Genomic DNA, 17,098 nt, shown 5'->3' with positions numbered 1-17,098 from the left:
AAAAGAAACTACAACAACTAAAAGAAACTACAACAGGAAAAATAAGCATTCCCATATATTAAAGAGGGAACATGCGAAAGTCATCTTCTGCTCGCAAGCTCAAATGAGTTTGCAATGAACAGTAAAATAAAATAAAATTCAGAATTTTTGTGTGCCAATGTTGGCAAATGTTTTAAGTCCTTTTTTTTACAAAGTTCCATCATGAAATGACATTCGTGTAAGTGGTTGAATAAAAAATAGTACTCCAAAATGCTTTTAAAAATAACACTTTTGGAGAATCAATTTGTTTATATTGCCATGACTTTCATGAATGTAATTTCATGTTGAAATTTTATGAGCACTCGAAACATTTGTCAATTTTCACCAAAAAGTTAGATTTTTTTTTCTTCGGATTTTACTGTTTACCCAAGCTCATTTGAGCTTGAGCTTAGAAACACCGTGTCTTGGAACATGCTACATTATTAGAGTCGCTGACATGACCATTGTAGACTCACACACAAAGCACGGGATCTCGTATTAGCAACACAAGCCCAACACATTCAAGCTCCACGTACACTCTTGAGCCGAACGCCATCTTTATTCAGACAGTGAGAGGACTACTGTGCATGCCTCCCTAACGAGTGAATTGCAAAAAACCACCACATTTAAGGCTTCATCTGTGAAAAACCACCAGGTTGCTAATCATTTGCAAAAATCACCGCACATTCAGTAAACATTTTGCAAAAAGCACTGATCAGGTGATTTAGCCCGTTTAACCACTTTCTGACGAGTGGGGCCGGAATGTAAGGATCGGATTTGGCAACAAATTGACATACACCTCCCTGGATCTTAAACAAAAAAGCAATCAAGCCCCTCCCCCTCGCCGCCCCTGGTCGTCTCCCCCTGTCGCCGGTAGCGTGACCTGGACGGCGAGCAACGGGAACGGCAGCCTGCCCACCTCACGCTCCTGGCACGAGCCTGCTCCGGGATGTGTCGCCCAGTATGAACGGCGCTGACGGTTCCGCTCTGTCGTTGACGACGGCGACCGACACCACCTGCGAGTCCAGCGGTTCCGCCTCCCGGGACACGAGGCTCTGTAGGATGGGCCGCGGCACGCAGGAGCTCGTCCTCGCCGGAGTTTGGAGCAGTTGAGCGGCGCGTCCGGGTCGTAGGTCCACCAGGTGGAGTTGTTGTTGCCCGCGGGCACGGCGGCCTCGTCCGCGGCATCGCTCTGCGTGGCGACCCGGAGTAACACGACGGCCAGGGCGTGATCACAGCGGCTCAGACGTGTGTTGGCTACTCAGGCCTGCACGGCGGCTCGGACGCAGAGACGCGCGATGGTGGCCACCACGCGGCGGTGAAAGCGCACGGCGGATGGCAGGGCCAGGACGGACCGCGCAGTGCTTGTCGGTGGCCTCCATCCCGCCGGCGCCGCCCGTCGTCGGAGAAGAAAGACCCTGGGACGCGCTCAGTTCCGTGACCGCCCTCCTCGCTCCACCTCCTCCTCGTCTCCGCGACCGCCCGGTCGGCGGGCGTCTTCCGGCGGCGGCGACGGGAGCCGTGCTCTGCTGGGCATGGTCCAGGGGGCTGATTGCTTTTTTAAAAGTCTACTAGGGGTCTGTGTGTGATTATTTTGCCAAGTCAGCTCCTTACAGTCCGGCCCCACATGTCAGAAAGTGATTAGATGGGCTAAATCACCTGTTCAGTGCAAACTGCAAAATGTTTACTGAATGCGCGGTGATTTTTGTAAATGATTAGCAACCTAGTGGTTTTCCGCAGATGAAGCCCCAAATGTGGTGTTTTTTTACAATTCACTCCTCCCTAACCTAGCAGTGGTGGATTCCCAAACAACTACATTTTTGAACCCTGGACCGTAGAAACAATTGTTCTATGGTATTTTTATATGTAAAAATAATATGTACAAATCAAGCAAGAACAAAAAAAGAAGAATCATCCCATGCAAGTTCTTAGTAACATGATCGGTGGAGGTGGGCTATCAATCCAAAGTTGTAACTTCTGAGCCTTTGCTGGCTCAGCTGTGATTGCAGCAGTAGAAATGTCCTCCTTCGGTAATGGAACCAATTAAGAATGTGAGTGACAGCTTGTCTGAAGATCTTTTCATTTCTGATGGACCAAATACCCTAGCAGCAACAAGGACCACGACATGAGCATGGGGGATGACTCCATCGACACGGCAATGTGGGACAAACTTGGTCTCAAGGACAAGGACGTGCAGGCCGCGCCTCCGGCGGCGGGCGCGGCTCAGGACCAGGAGGAGTGCCAAGTGGTGGTGGGCAGCAATGAGATGGGTTTCAACCAGTACGGATCCAACATGACCATGGGCCTCGACATCGACAAGGGAGTCTCGGTGTCCTGTGACTCGGAGGGTCGCTCGACGCTGGTCTCCCCGGTGGCTGCGATGGCGGGCGAGCCTCGGGCCGCGGCAAGCTCTCCCAAGGTGTTGACCGGCCTCGGCGAGGGCGGGTTGAAGCTCCAGAAGAAGACAGCAGGCCGCAAACCACCTGCGGTGGCCCGGCGAGCCCCCCAGCGGCCCGTGTGAGCGCGTCGGTCCCGCCGCGGCCAGTGGTGATGGCGCTGGCCTCCCCTGGTGGTCCGGCTGGGGGCACTTCGTCGGTCATCCCCCCCCCCCTATGCTCTTCGGGTGGAGGTGTCCAAGGTGGTGCCCATCCCCACGGCCAGGCGGTCCAAGGCGGTGGCGTCCCCGGCGACTCAGGAGAGGACGAGCTCTCGTCCGAAGGGTGCCAAGGGCAACATGCCTTCCCTCCAACGGGCCCAGCTCCTTCAAGCGCAGAAGAATCTCGAAATTGAAGGTGACCCCATGCCCTGCTTTACGATTTTTGAAGATTATTCAGATGCGAGCTTGGGTGGTATCTTAGCGGATAGTGGCGTGGAGATGTCTGACGCGCGGGAAGTGCACGAGGTGCTGTCTCTCATTCGCGCAAAGGAAATTGCGCAGGCTGCGCTTGCTCAGGCAGCGCTGGCCCGCGTTGCGTCAGCAGCAGATGAAGCAGGGGCTTCTCTGGTGCCAGTTGCGCGGCCCGATCAGGAGGACAAAGTAGCAGGGGCTGCGCCGTCCTCCTCCAACCGTCGTCCTGCTAAGACACGGCGCGTGGCCAAAGCGGTTACCACTCGCGGTATCCGTCTACGCAATCGCATCATATAATGTGTTTCATCTTCTGAAACATCCAAGGCTTCAGCCACGCTGGGAGGCTGACCCAGTTAAAAGAGTTCATTAGGAACGAAGAAATCGACGTGATCGGCTTGCAAGAGACTATCAAGGCCGAGTTCAACCATCGAGACCTGCTAGCTGTCGACCCGTTGGAGCGTTTTGTTTGGCATTGGGTGCCTGCGGTAGGTCACTCGGGGGGCTTGCTGCTAGGAGTTAACCTAGTTTGCCTTGAGGTGGTGGCTTGGGATGCCGGCCGATTCTTCCTGTCGGCACACGTGCGACACCGCGCCACTCTTCAAGAGTGGGTGGTGATTGCCGTGTATGGTCCGGCCGATCACTCTCTTTCGCTCGAGTTCTTGGGAGAACTCCAGACCAAGGTGATGGCTTTGGGCGCGAGCAACCTACCTCTGCTGGTGGGTGGTGATTTCAACTTGATCCGTTCGGGAGCGGACAAGAATAATGGTATTATTAACTGGACAAGGGTGGCCATGTTTAATAATGCTATTGCATCAATGGCCCTTAGGGAAGTGGCTCGCGTGGGGGCTCGATACACCTGGACCAACAAACAGCTAACGCCGGTGCGATTGGTCTTGGACAGGGTTTTTATGTCCTCGGAGTGGAAGGTGTTGTTCCCCTTGTGCTCTCTGCACGCCGAAACCAGGATTGGGTCGGATCACGTCCCCCTCATCCTTTCCTCGGGGCAGGAGAGGCTAAAACGCAGCCCACGCTTCTTCTTTGAAACCGCGTGGCTGGAGTCTCCGGACTTTGAGCAAATCTTCCTTTCGAAATGGGAGAATTGCGTCGCTCGCATCGGGAGCGTGCGCGGTCCGATGAAGTTCTGGATTGCCGCAGGGGTGGGTATGCATGCGGCTCTCAAAGGGTGGGGAGCTAACCAGGGTCGCGAGGATAAGCTGTTAAGAGCGCGCCTGACCGAGGAGCTCGCCCAGCTGGACGCTGCGGCAGATGTGCATGTCTTTTCCGAGCAGGACTGGGCCCAGTGCTACGTGCTTGAAGCCCAAGTCGAGTCCCTCCTTAGGGCCGAGGAGGAGTACTGGCGCAGGCGCGGTGGAATAAAGTGGACGCTCAAGGGTGACGCGAACACGAGATATTTCCACGCCTACGCAAATGGCAGACGCCGTAAGTGCGCCATCCTGATACTTCAATCGAAGCAGGGGCTCCTATTGCGGCAACAGGATATCGTCCGGCACATCTACAAGTTTTACATCCAACTTATGGGTTCTAGGGAGGAATCCAGGGCTCGACTTAGGGCGGATGTGTGGGACCCTGCACTGCGTGTCACGGACGAGGAAAATGAGAACCTGAGCTTGGCCTTCCTCCCTGAGGAGATTGACAAGGCGACGCTGGGTATGAAATTTGACACTGCGCCCGGGCCGGATGGGTGGCCGGTGGCGATGTTTAAGCGGTTTTGGCAAGTGCTTAAAAGTCCAATTTTCGATGTTTGCAATGGTTTTATGCGCGGTACGATAGATATCTCTCGCCTGAACTTTGGGGTTCTCTCTCTGATCCCCAAGGTCCCGGGCACGGATCACATTAGACTTTTCCGCCCTATCGCTTTGATTAATGTTCCGTTTAAAATTTGTGCTAAGGCTTGTTCTACCCGCATGTCTCCGATAGCCCATCGCATTATTAGTAGGACCCAGTCGGCTTTCATTCGTGGCCGTAACATCTTGGAGGGGCCGTTGGTCCTCCAAGAAATAGTCCACTCCCTAAAACGCGCTCGATAGCCCGCGATTCTCCTCAAACTTGATTTTGAGAAGGCGTACAACCGAGTGAACTGGAAGTTTCTCCGACAAGTCCTCCTGGATCGAGGATTCTCATCGGTTTGGGTTCATCGCATGATGCAGTTGGTCTCGGGAGGCCAGACGGCGATTGCGGTGAATGGAGAAGTAGGGAACTTCTTCCGCAACAAGCGCGGGCTACGTCAAGGGGACCCAGCCTCGCCGTTGCTTTTTAACTTTGTGGCGGACGCCTTAGGTGCCATGCTAGACAGAGCTCGTTTGGCCGGCCACATCAGGGGAGTGGCGGACAATCTAATTCCGGGAGGAGTGTCTCACTTGCAATACGCGGACGACACACTTCTCCTATTCGAGCCCGATACACACAGTATCGCTTCGGTCAAGGCAATACTGTTGTGTTTTGAAATCATGTCGGGTCTTAAAATAAACTTCCACAAAAGTGAAGTGGTGTCCATAGGGATGGACGCGACCGAAAGTCAACGGGTTGCCAACTTGCTTAACTGCAAACTTGGCCAGCTCCCGTTTACCTACCTCGGTCTCCCCATTGTGGCGAAGAAGTGTGCAATCTCCGACTGGGAACCCCTCTCCTCCAAGGTTGCGAATAAGGTCTGCCCGTGGAGGGGCCGCTTTATGTCTTCAGGGGCAAGACTAATCCTAACCAACTCCAGCCTCTCTTCTCTGCCCATGTTTGCCATGGGCCTGTTCTTGCTGGCGGACGGGGTACACTCTAAGTTTGACACACCGCGGTCCCGTTTCTTTTGGGAAGGAGCGGGACCGAAACGGAAATACCATATGGTTAAATGGCAGGTCGTGTGTCGTCCTAAAGCCCAGGGGGGGTCTTGGGATCATCAACTCCAAGTTGATGAACATCGCACTAATGTGCAAGTGGATCTGGAAAATGACTCAGGGCGAAACTGGCCTCTGGATCGACCTCCTCCGTGCAAAATATTTCCCGCATGGGAATTTTTTTGACGCGGCTCCCCGTGGGTCTCCTTTCTGGAACTCCATTCAATCCCTCAAACCCTTCTTTGCCAGGGGTGCAAAGTTTGCGGTTAACAATGGACGCTCTACACGTCTTTGGCTTGATCTTTGGATTGGCCAACGACCCTTATGGGCGGAGTTTCGCCAACTCTACTCCATAGCGGTCGAGCCCGAGCAACGGGTTGCCTCGGCTCTTCGCACCTTCCCCCCTGTATTAACTTCAGGCGCGAGCTATCATGGCCGAAGTTGGCGGATTGGGATCGCCTTTAGGCTCTGCTAGCGGACGTCCGTTTGTCGGATTCCGCAGATTCGATCTCGTGGAGGCTTTCGAGCTCTGGCAAATTCTCTGTCAAATCCTTGTACAGAGAGCTTTCCCGCGGCCAGATCCCGTCGGCGGCCACGGGGCTTTGGAAGGCTAAAATCCCGTTCAAAATCAAGGTCTTCCTCTGGCAAATTTGCCAAGATCGCCTTCCTACCTCTATTAACCTTGCTAAGCGCAACGGCCCCGCCTCCGACCCCTGTGCGCTGTGTGGGGTCCCGGAAAATGCTGACCATGCTTTCTTCCGGTGCTCACTGGCTCATTTTGCCTGGAGCGCGGTCCGTGCGGCCGCGGGAGTGGATTGGGATCCGCGCTCCCGATCTGAGCTCGTGTCTGCCTTATCTCTGGTTCAAGGCACGTCTCGTAGGGTCATGTGGACTTGTGCGGCGGCTATGCTATGGGCTATTTGGAATATAAGTAACAAGTTTACAATTGAGAGTGTGTTTCCCTCGCATCCCGCTGACGTCATCTTCAAATGCATCGTGTTCTTGCAGCAATGGGCGCCGCTGGGAAGACAACGGGACTCTGATCTCCACCGCCAAGCTATCTGCCGTCTTCCCGCCGTCTACTCTGAGTCACGGGATCCGCCGTCTGATGTGTTGGCTGCCGCATAGGGTTGGGCAGCCCCTTTTGGTCCTCGTACCTTCCGAGCCTGCGTGCTCGTAGTTTCTGGGCTGATATTGCCTTGTACTGCAACTCTTCCATCTAGCGGTCTTTCCCTTAAACTTTCGCCTCTCAAGGCGCCTTATGTTGGTCCTGTGGTTTTCATACTCTGCCTAAGTTTGTGGGCTTTATTAATTTAAAGTTGGACGTCCCTGACGTCTATGTTCTAAAAAAAATACCCTAGCAACCCATGAGAATAATTCTTAGACGTCGACAGGCCTAACAACGACGACGACTTCAACCACCATCCAATCAGTCTGTATCCGACCACATCGGTGGAGGTGGGCTCCTGGCCAGTACCCATATATAATGAACTTGTGATCTCCAACGTGCGCTCTTTTGCAAGATCGGAGCATAGATTTTTTCCATTGAGAGCATGCTACATCTATGTCTCTCAGAACTACCTACACACCAATTCATGAACATGTGTTAAAGCGGAGTTCATTTTTATGCTTCCAAAGAGCACATAAGGTTGCAACATGAATAAGATCGATTCCTTGATGCTTTTTGGTACTAACCACCACTTAGAAATGTATTCAAAGTCTACAGTAGAGTAAGTTCCACGGAGGGTGTTAATATATCTCCATACTTCTTTAGCAACAACGCTGACAAAGAACAAATTCATGCAAGTTTTCTCTTCATTACACAAGAGGCAGGGTAGCTCGAAATTTTGCTCTTAGCTAGCTTACCTATCTAGTGAGTGACTTATTATGAGCCAAAAATGAAAGAAATATGTGGATTTTAGGAAGAACATTTATCTACTGAACATCAGGGATATGCATAGGAGTTATTCCGATAAAATTCACCACAGCACACAACGATCTAACAGTATAAATACCATTGGATTCAAGCTTCCAAATAAGTACATCTGCATCATTGGAGAACCGAATAGACTCAGCAATGTGAACCAAATCAAACCACGTAAGAAGCAGCCAATTGTTTACACATCTCCTAAAGGTGATTTTGAGGTTAGAACCATCTCATGCGTCGGCAATGGTGATGTTTTGCTTAGGCCTCGATGCTCTTTCAACACTGAGGCGCATTCATGGTGGAGTTAAAGTACAACCTAATCATGTAAGATAACTACATTGGTGGAGTTAATAGTTCACAAGATCGCCACATGCACCTTTGTTTATGACGTTTGTCACGTAAAACTAAAACAAATTAAGTTTAGCTATACGTAAGTTGCCCGAAAATTAATTTTGGGTCAGTTGATTTTTGGGCCTTTGATGTCTGCTTCAAGATTCGTGTCTTTTTTTTCTGGGTTAGTCTATGTGTTGGCTTGGACTTTTCTCACTGACCATTCAGTCAGTCAAGTCTTTAACGGGTCGAAGCCCACTCCAGTGCAAACATAGCCTTCTTTTTCCTTCTTTGTTTTTCCTGTTTTGTGCTCTCTTTTTTCATTCTTTTCTTTCCTTTATTAGTTGTTTTTTTTCTTCTTTTCTTTTATGGGTATTTTTGGGACGTTAAGTGAGTGTAAATATATACATATAAATACTATATAATATGTGCCAAAATTCATAATTATATGATAACTTTTTTTGGATATTACAAAAAGTGCAATTTTGGTGCAAATTTGTGTGCAAGTTTTTTTAGAAGTTTTCTTTCTTCTTAAAGGGAATATCCTACACTAATTAATTCTTTTTTTAATAAAAATTCATTCTTTTGATATTGTTTTAGCATTTATTTTGTTTTCATTCTACTTTAAGGGTGATACCAATGCCACTAATTCATTCGTTCCTAGATTTGTTGTCAAAAAACTACACTTTTATATGCTTATTCTAGTATATTTTTTAAAGCGCATTTTTATGTATATTTGTGCAAATTTGTCACTATTTGTTTTAGACCGGTTACACCAATGCACTAATTCATTCTTCCTTAAAAAATAAATTATTTTGAGTTTTCTAAATTTCTTTTTCATTTTCTTTCTTCTTAAAGGGCAATAGCAATGCTAGTATGTCACTAATTCATTACTTCTCAGTAATTTGTTTTTTGTGAAATTCCGTAGTTATATGGTTATTCTTGAATATTATAAAAATTGTAAATCTTGGATAAATTACACGCTAATTTTTCACTATTTTATTTTATTGTTTTCACCTTTTCTTCTTCTTAAATGGTAATACCAATGCCACTAGTTCATTCCTTCTTGGAAAACATTTTTTGTGTGTGTAAGTATATATGTGAGTACTACATAATATGTGTGTAATTATAGTAGAATGTGAATATTGCAGTATTGTATGTTTATTCTTTGCATATTTCGAAAAGTGCAATTTCAGTGTAAACTTGTTTGCAAGTTTTGAAAGTTTTTTCTTCTTCTTAAAGGGTTTCATTCTTTTTAGAAAAGTTCAATATTTGATTTTTTTATTATTTTCTTTCTTCCAAAAGGGTAAAACCAATGCCACGAATTCATTCTTCATAGAAAACTTCATCTAATTATTTTTTAGTTTTTAATCCATTTTTTGATTTGTTTTAGTTTGCATTTTGTTTTATTTTTTAAAGGTAATACCGGTGTCACTAATCCATTACTTTTTAGAAAACACTCTTTTACGTGGAAATCTCACTAGTGTATGATTATTTTTCATCGTAATAATACATTTTTGATATATACATATGCATATATGTATTATATGCATGTATAAAACTAAGTATACATGTGTGAGATTGCAAGTATAAAAATAAATAATTCATTCCTTCTTACAAAATTTCTTTTTTTTTGCATAAATTCCACTCCTATATGCTTATTTTTGCATATCGTAGGCATTTCTTGTGTAAGTTGTCTGCAATTTTTTTCATTATTTTATGCATTAAGTAATTCATTCTCCATTAGAAAATTCAATTACTTTGTTTTCCTTTATTTTTGTTTTCGTTCATCAACGGGCCATTGTTTTGCATTGGCCCAAGAAGTCTTGTGAGCTTATGTTGGTTTTGTACGCAAAAATACTTAAGTTGTGCTATAACACTGAAATTGACCGACCACAATTTTGGTTTATTCGATTGGTCAAGGATCAACTTACCCATTTCCTAAAATCAGGTGAGTGACCCAGTCCCAAAGAAATTCTAGGTTGATGGTATGAGATGCACAATCACAAACAGAATTATACACTGTAGTACTACCTTTGTCCTGGTTTATTGGCCCCTTTGTAATTTGAGTCAAATTTTGATCAAATTATACATGGTTTATATGGAATGTTCTAGTCTAATTTGTTCACTCATTTCATTCCACATTCAGTTCTTATCTTTACTAATATATCTTTTTTTTCGAAAAGGACCAAAAGCCACAAAGGTCTTGCATCAGAACGATGCATACGGCCACATTTATAAAAAAAATAAAGTAGTTCAACAATGTCTTGCAAAGTGCTGCAACAAAGGATGCTGGCTCACAAAGAGCTAGCAAAATAAAACAAGGCCCAAAAGCCACAACCGGCTGGCATAATAAAGAGAGATAGGTAAACTAATCGCCTATCCTATTACATGACCGCCATCCAAACCGGTTGAAGATATCCCGCGCTACCATCTCCCACCGGACAGATCCAGTAACTGAAGGAAATATGCCCTAGAGGCAATAATAAATTTATTATTTATTTCCTTATTTCATGATAAATGTTTATTATTCATGCTAGAATTGTATTAACCGGAAACATGATACATGTGTGAATACATAGACAAACATATAGTCACTAGTATGCCTCTACTTGACTAGCTCATTAATCAAAGATGGTTATGTTTCCTAACCATAGACATGTGTTATCATTTGATTAATGAGGTCACATTATTAGGAGAATGATGTGATTGACATGACCCATTCCGTTAGCCTAGCACTTGATCATTTAGTATGTTGCTATTGCTTTCTTCATGACTTATACATGTTCCTGTAACTATGAGATTATGCAACTCCCGTTTATCGGAGGAACACTTTGGGTGCTACCAAACGTCACAACGTAACTGGGTGATTATAAAGGAGTACTACAGGTGTCTCCAAAGGTACATGTTGGGTTGGCGTATTTCAAGATTAGGTTTTGTTACTCCGATTGTTGGAGAGGTATCTCTGGGCCCTCTCGGTGATGCACATCACTATAAGTCTTGCAAGCAATGTAGCTAATGAGTTAGTTACGGAATGATGCATTATGTAACGAGTAAAGAGACTTGCCGGTAATGAGATTGAACTAGGTATTAGATACCGACGATCGAATCTCGGGCAAGTAACATGCCGATGACAAAGGGAACAAAGTATGTTGTTATGCGGTTTGACCGATAAAGATCTTCGTAGAATATGTAGGAGCCAATATGGGCATCCAGGTTCCGCTATTGGTTATTGACCAAGAATAGTTCTAGGTCATGTCTACATAGTTCTCGAACCCGTAGGGTCCGCACGCTTAAGGTTTTGATGACAGTTATATTATGAGTTTATGAGTTTTGATGTACCGAAGGAGTTCGGAGTCCCGTATGAGATCGGGGACATGACGAGGAGTCTCGAAATGGTCGAGACGTAAAGATCGATATATTGGACGACTATATTCGGAGTTCGGAAAGGTTCCGAGTGATTCGGGTATTTTCGGAGTACCGGAGAGTTACGGGAATTCGCCGGGGAGTATATGGGCCTTATTGGGCCATACGGGAATAGAGGAGAGAGGCCAAAAGGAAGGAGGCCTGCGCCCCCCCTCTGGTCCGAATTGGACAAGGGGCGCAGCCCCCCTTTCCTTCTTCCTCTCCCCCTCTTTCCCCTTCTCCTACTCCAACAAGGGAGGTGGAATCCTACTAGGACTAGGGAGTCCTAGTAGGACTCCACACTTGGCGCGCCCCCTCCTAGGGTCGGCCTCCTCCTCCCTTGCTCCTTTATATACGGGGGCAGGGGGACACCCCATGACACACAAGTTGATCTACGGATCATTCCTTAGCCGTGTGCGGTGCCCCCTCCACCATATTCCACCTCGGTCATATCGTCGCGGAGTTTAGGTGAAGCCCTGCGCCGGTAGAGCATCATCATCGTCACCACGCCGTCGTGCTGATGGAACTCATCCCCGAAGCTTTGCTGGATCGGAGCCCGGGGATCGTCATCGAGCTGAACGTGTGCTGAACTCGGAGGTGCCGTACGTTCGGTACTTGGATCGGTCGGATCGTGAAGACGTACGACTACATCAACCGCATTGTCATAACGCTTCCGCTTACGGTCTACGAGGGTACGTGGACAACACTCTCCCCTCTCGTTGCTATGCCATCACCATGATCTTGCGTGTGCGTAGGAATTTTTTTGAAATTACTACGTTTCCCAATAGTGGTATCAGAGCCAGGTTTTATGCATAGATGTCATATGCACGAGTAGAACACAAGTGAGTTGTGGGCGATACAAGTCATACTGCTTACCAGCATGTCATACTTTGGTTCGGCGGTATTGTGAGATGAAGCGGTCCGGACCGACATTACGCGTACGCTTACGCGAGACTGGTTTCACCGTTACGAGCACTCGTGCTTAAAAGTGGCTGGCGGGTGTCTGTCTCTCTCACTTTAGCTGAATCAAGTGTTGCTATGCCCGGTCCTTGCGAAGGTTAAAACAGCACCAACTTAACGAACTATCGTTGTGGTTTTGATGCGTAGGTAAGAACGGTTCTTGCTCAGCCCGTAGCAGCCATGTAAAACTTGCAACAACAAAGTAGAGGACGTCTAACTTGTTTTTGCAGGGCATGTTGTGATGTGATATGGTCAAGACGTGATGAGATATAAGTTGTTGTATGAGATGATCATGTTTTGTTGAAGTTATCGGCAACTGGCAGAAGCTCTATGGTTGTCTCTTTGTTGCATAAGATGCAAGTGCCAAATAATTGCTTTACTTTATCGCTATGCGATAGCAATAGTTGCAAGGGCAATAGTTGGCGAGACGACCATGTGACGACACATTGATATAGATCAAGATGATGAAGATCATGGTGTCGTGCCGGTGACGATAGAGATCATGACAGTACTTTGGAGATGGAGATCAAAGGCGCAAGATGATCATGGCCATATCATGTCACATATTTTGATTGCATATGATGTTTATCTGTTATACATCTTATTCTGTTTTGTTTGACGGTAGCATTATAAGATGATCTCTCACTAATTATCAAGAAGTGTTCTCCCTGAGTATGCACCGTTGCCAAAGTTCATCGTGCCCAGACATCACGTGATGATCGGGTGTGATAAGCTCTACGTCCATCTACAACGGATGCAAGCCAGTTTTGCACACGCAGAATACTCAAGTTAAACTTGACGAGCATAGCATATGCAGATATGGCCTCGGAACACGGAGACTGAAAGGTCAAGCGTGAATCATATAGTAGATATGATCAACATAGTGATGTTCACCATTGAAAACTACTCCATCTCACGTGATGATCGGTTATGGTTTAGTTGATTTGGATCACGTGATCACTTAGATGACTCGAGAGATGTCTGTCTAAGTGGGAGTTCCAAAGTAATATGATTAATTGAACTTTAATTTATCATGAACTTAGTCCTGGTAGTATTTTGCAAATTATGTTGTAAATCAATAGCTTGCGTTGTTGCTTTCATATGTTTATTTTGATATGTTCCTAGAGAAAATTGTGTTGAAAGATGTTAGTAGCAATGATGCGGATTGGATCCGTGATCTGAGGTTTATCCTCATTGCTGCACAGAAGAATTATGTCCTTGATGCACCGCTAGGTGACAGACCTATTGTAGGAGCAAATGCAGACGTTATGAACGTTTGGCTAGCTCAATATGATGACTACTTGATAGTTTTGTGCACCATGCTTTATGGCTTAGAATCGGGACTTCAAAGACGTTTTGAACGTCATGGACCATATGAGATGTTCCAGGAGTTGAAGTTAATATTTCAAGCAAATACCCGAGTTGAGAGATATGAAGTCTCCAACAAGTTCTATTGCTAAAAGATGAAGGAGAATCGCTCAACTAGTGAGCATGTGCTCAGATTGTCTGGGTACTACAATCGCTTGAATCAAGTGGGAGTTAATCTTCCAGATAAGATAGTGATTGACAGAGTTCTCTAGTCACCACCACTAAGTTAGTAGAACTTTGTGATGAACTATAGTATGCAAGGGATGACGAAAACGATTCCCGAGCTCTTCGTGATGTTGAAATCGACGAAGGTAGAAATCAAGAAAGAGCATCAAGTGTTGATGATTGACAAGACCACTAGTTTCAAGAAAAGGGCAAAGGGATAGAAAGGGAACTTCAAGTAGAATGGCAAGCAAGTTGTCACTCCCGCGAAGAAGCCCACAGCTGGACCAAAGCCTGAAACTGAGTGCTTACACTACAAAGGAAATGGTCACTGGAAGCGGAAATGCCCTAAATATTTGGTGGATAAGAAGAATGGCAAAGTGAACAAAGGTATATTTGATATACAGGTGTTTGATGTGTGCCTTACTAGTGTTTATAGTAGCCCCTGAGTATTTTGATACTTGTTTGGTTGCTAAGATTAGTAACTCGAAACAGGAGTTACATAATAAACAGAGACTAGTTGAGAGTGAAGTGACGATGTGTATTGGAAGTGGTTCCAAGATTGATATGATCATCATCACACACTCCCTATACCTTCGGGATTAGTGTTAAACCTAAATAAATGTTATTTGGCGTTTGCGTTGAACATGAATATGATTTGATCATGTTTATTGCGATACGGTTATTCATTTAAAGTCAAAGAATAATTGTTGTTCTGTTTACATGAATAAAACCTTCAATGGTCATACACCCAATGAAAATAGTTTGTTGGATCTCGATCGTAATGATACACATATTCATAATATTGATGCCAAAAGATGCAAAGTTCATAATGATAGTGCAACTTGTTTGTGGCACTGCCGTTTGGGTCATATCGGTGTAAAGCACATGAAGAAACTCCATAAAGATGGATTTTCGGAATCACTTGGTTATGAATCATTTGATGCTTGCGAACCGTGCTTTTTGGGCAAGATGACTAAAACTCCGTTCTCCGGAACAATGGAACAAGCTACTGACTTATTGGAAATAATACATACCGATGTATGCGATCCAATGAGTGTTGATGCTCGTGGCAAGTATCGTTATTTTCTGACCTTCACAAGATGATTTGAGCAGATATGGGTATATCTACTTGATGAAACATAAGTCTAAAATAGTTGAAAGGTTCAAAGAATTTCAGAGTGAAGTGGAAAAATCATCATAACAAGAAAATAAAGTTTCTGCGATCTGATCGCGGAGACGAATATTTGAGTTACGAGTTTGGTCTTCAATTAAAACAATGTGGAATAGTTTCACAGCTCACGCCACCTGGAACACCACAACGTTATGGTGTGTCCGAACATCGTAATCGTACTTTACTAGATATGGTGCGATCTATGATGTCTCTTATCAGTTTACCACTATCTTTTTGGGGTTATGCATTAGAGACAGTTGCATTCACTTTAAATAGGGCACCATCGAAGTCCGTTGAGACGACGCCTTATGAACTGTGGTTTGGCAAGAAACCAAAGTTGTCGTTTCTTAAGTTTTGGGGTTGCGATGCTTATGTGAAAAAGTTTCAACCTGATAAGCTCAAACCCAAATCGGAGAAGTGCGTCTTCATAGAATACCCAAAGGTAACTATTGGGTACACCTTCTATCACAGATCCGAAGGCAAGTTATTCGTTGCTAAAGTGGATCCTTTCTAGAGAAGAAGTTTCTCTCGAAAGAAGTGAGTGGGAGGAAAGTAGAACTTGATGAGGTAACTGTACCTGCTCCCTTATTGGAAAGTAGTTCATCACAGAAATCTGTTCCTGTGACTACTACACCAATTAGTGAGGAAGTTAATGATGATGATCATGAAACTTCAGATTAAGTTACTACAGAACCTCGTAGGTCTTCCAGAGTAAGATCCGCACCAGAGTGGTACAATAATCCTGTTCTGGAAGTTATGTTACTAGACCATGACGAACCTACGAACTATGAAGAAGCGATGGTGAGCCCAGATTCCGCAAAATGGCTTGAGGCCATGAGATCCGAGATGAGATCCATGTATGAAAACAAAGTATGGACTTTGATTGACTTGCCCAATGATCGGCGAGACATTGAGATTAAATGGATCTTCAAGAGGAAGACGGACGCTGATAGTGTTACTATCTACAAAGCTAGAATTGTCGTAAAAGGTTTTCGACAAGTTCAAGGTGTTGACTACAATGAGAGTTTTTCACTCATATCTATGCTTAAGTCTGTCTGAATCATGTTAGCAATTGCCGCATTTTATGAAATCTGGCAAATGGATAAACAAAACTGCATTCCTTAATGGTTTTCTTAAAGAAGAGTTGTATATGATGCAACCAGAAGGTTTTGTCAATCCTAAAGGTGCTAAGAAATTGTGCAAGCTCCAGCGATCCATCTATGAACTGGTGCAAGCATCTCGGAGTTGGAATATACGCTTTGATGAGTTGATCAAAGCATATGGTTTTATACAGACTTTTGAAGAAGCCTGTATTTACAAGAAAGTGAGTGGGAGCTCTGTAGCATTTCTAATATTATATGTGGATGACATATTGTTAATTGGAAATGATATGGAAATTCTGGATAGCATGAAAGGATACTTGAATAAGTGTTTTTCAAAGCAAGACCTCGGTGAAGCTGCTTACACATTGAGCATCAAGATCTATATAGATAGATCAAGACGCTTGATAAGATTTTTCAATGAGTACATACCTTGATAAATTTTTTAAATAGTTCAAAATGGAACAGTCAAAGAAGGAGTTCTTGCCTGTGTTACAAGGTGTGAAGTTGAGTAAGACTCAAGACCCAACCATTGCAGAAAATAGAAAGAGAATGAAAAGTAATTCCTTATGTCTCAGTCATAGGTTCTATAAAGTATGCTATGCTGTGAACCAGACCTATTGTATACCTTGCTCTGTGTTTGGCAAAAGAATACAATTTTGATCTAATAGTAGATCACTGGACATGGGTCAAGAATATCCTTAGTGAAGACTAAGGAGATGTTTCTCGATTATGGAGGTGATAAAAGAGCCCGTCGTAAAAATTACAACGATGCAAGCTTTTACACCAATCCAGATGACTCTAAGTCTCAATCTGGATACATATTGAAAGTGGGAGCAATTAGCTAGAGTAGCTCCGTGCAGAGCATTGTGGACATAGAATATTTGCGAAATACATACGACTCTGAATATGACAGACCCGTTGACTAAGCTTCTCTTACGAGCAAAACATGATCATACC

The sequence above is a fragment of the Triticum dicoccoides genome, chromosome 1B (genome assembly GCF_002162155.2).
Source record: "Triticum dicoccoides isolate Atlit2015 ecotype Zavitan chromosome 1B, WEW_v2.0, whole genome shotgun sequence".
Lineage (NCBI taxonomy): Eukaryota > Viridiplantae > Streptophyta > Magnoliopsida > Poales > Poaceae > Triticum > Triticum dicoccoides.
The sequence above is the reverse complement of the archived record's forward strand: the minus strand, read 5'-3'. Positions refer to the sequence as shown.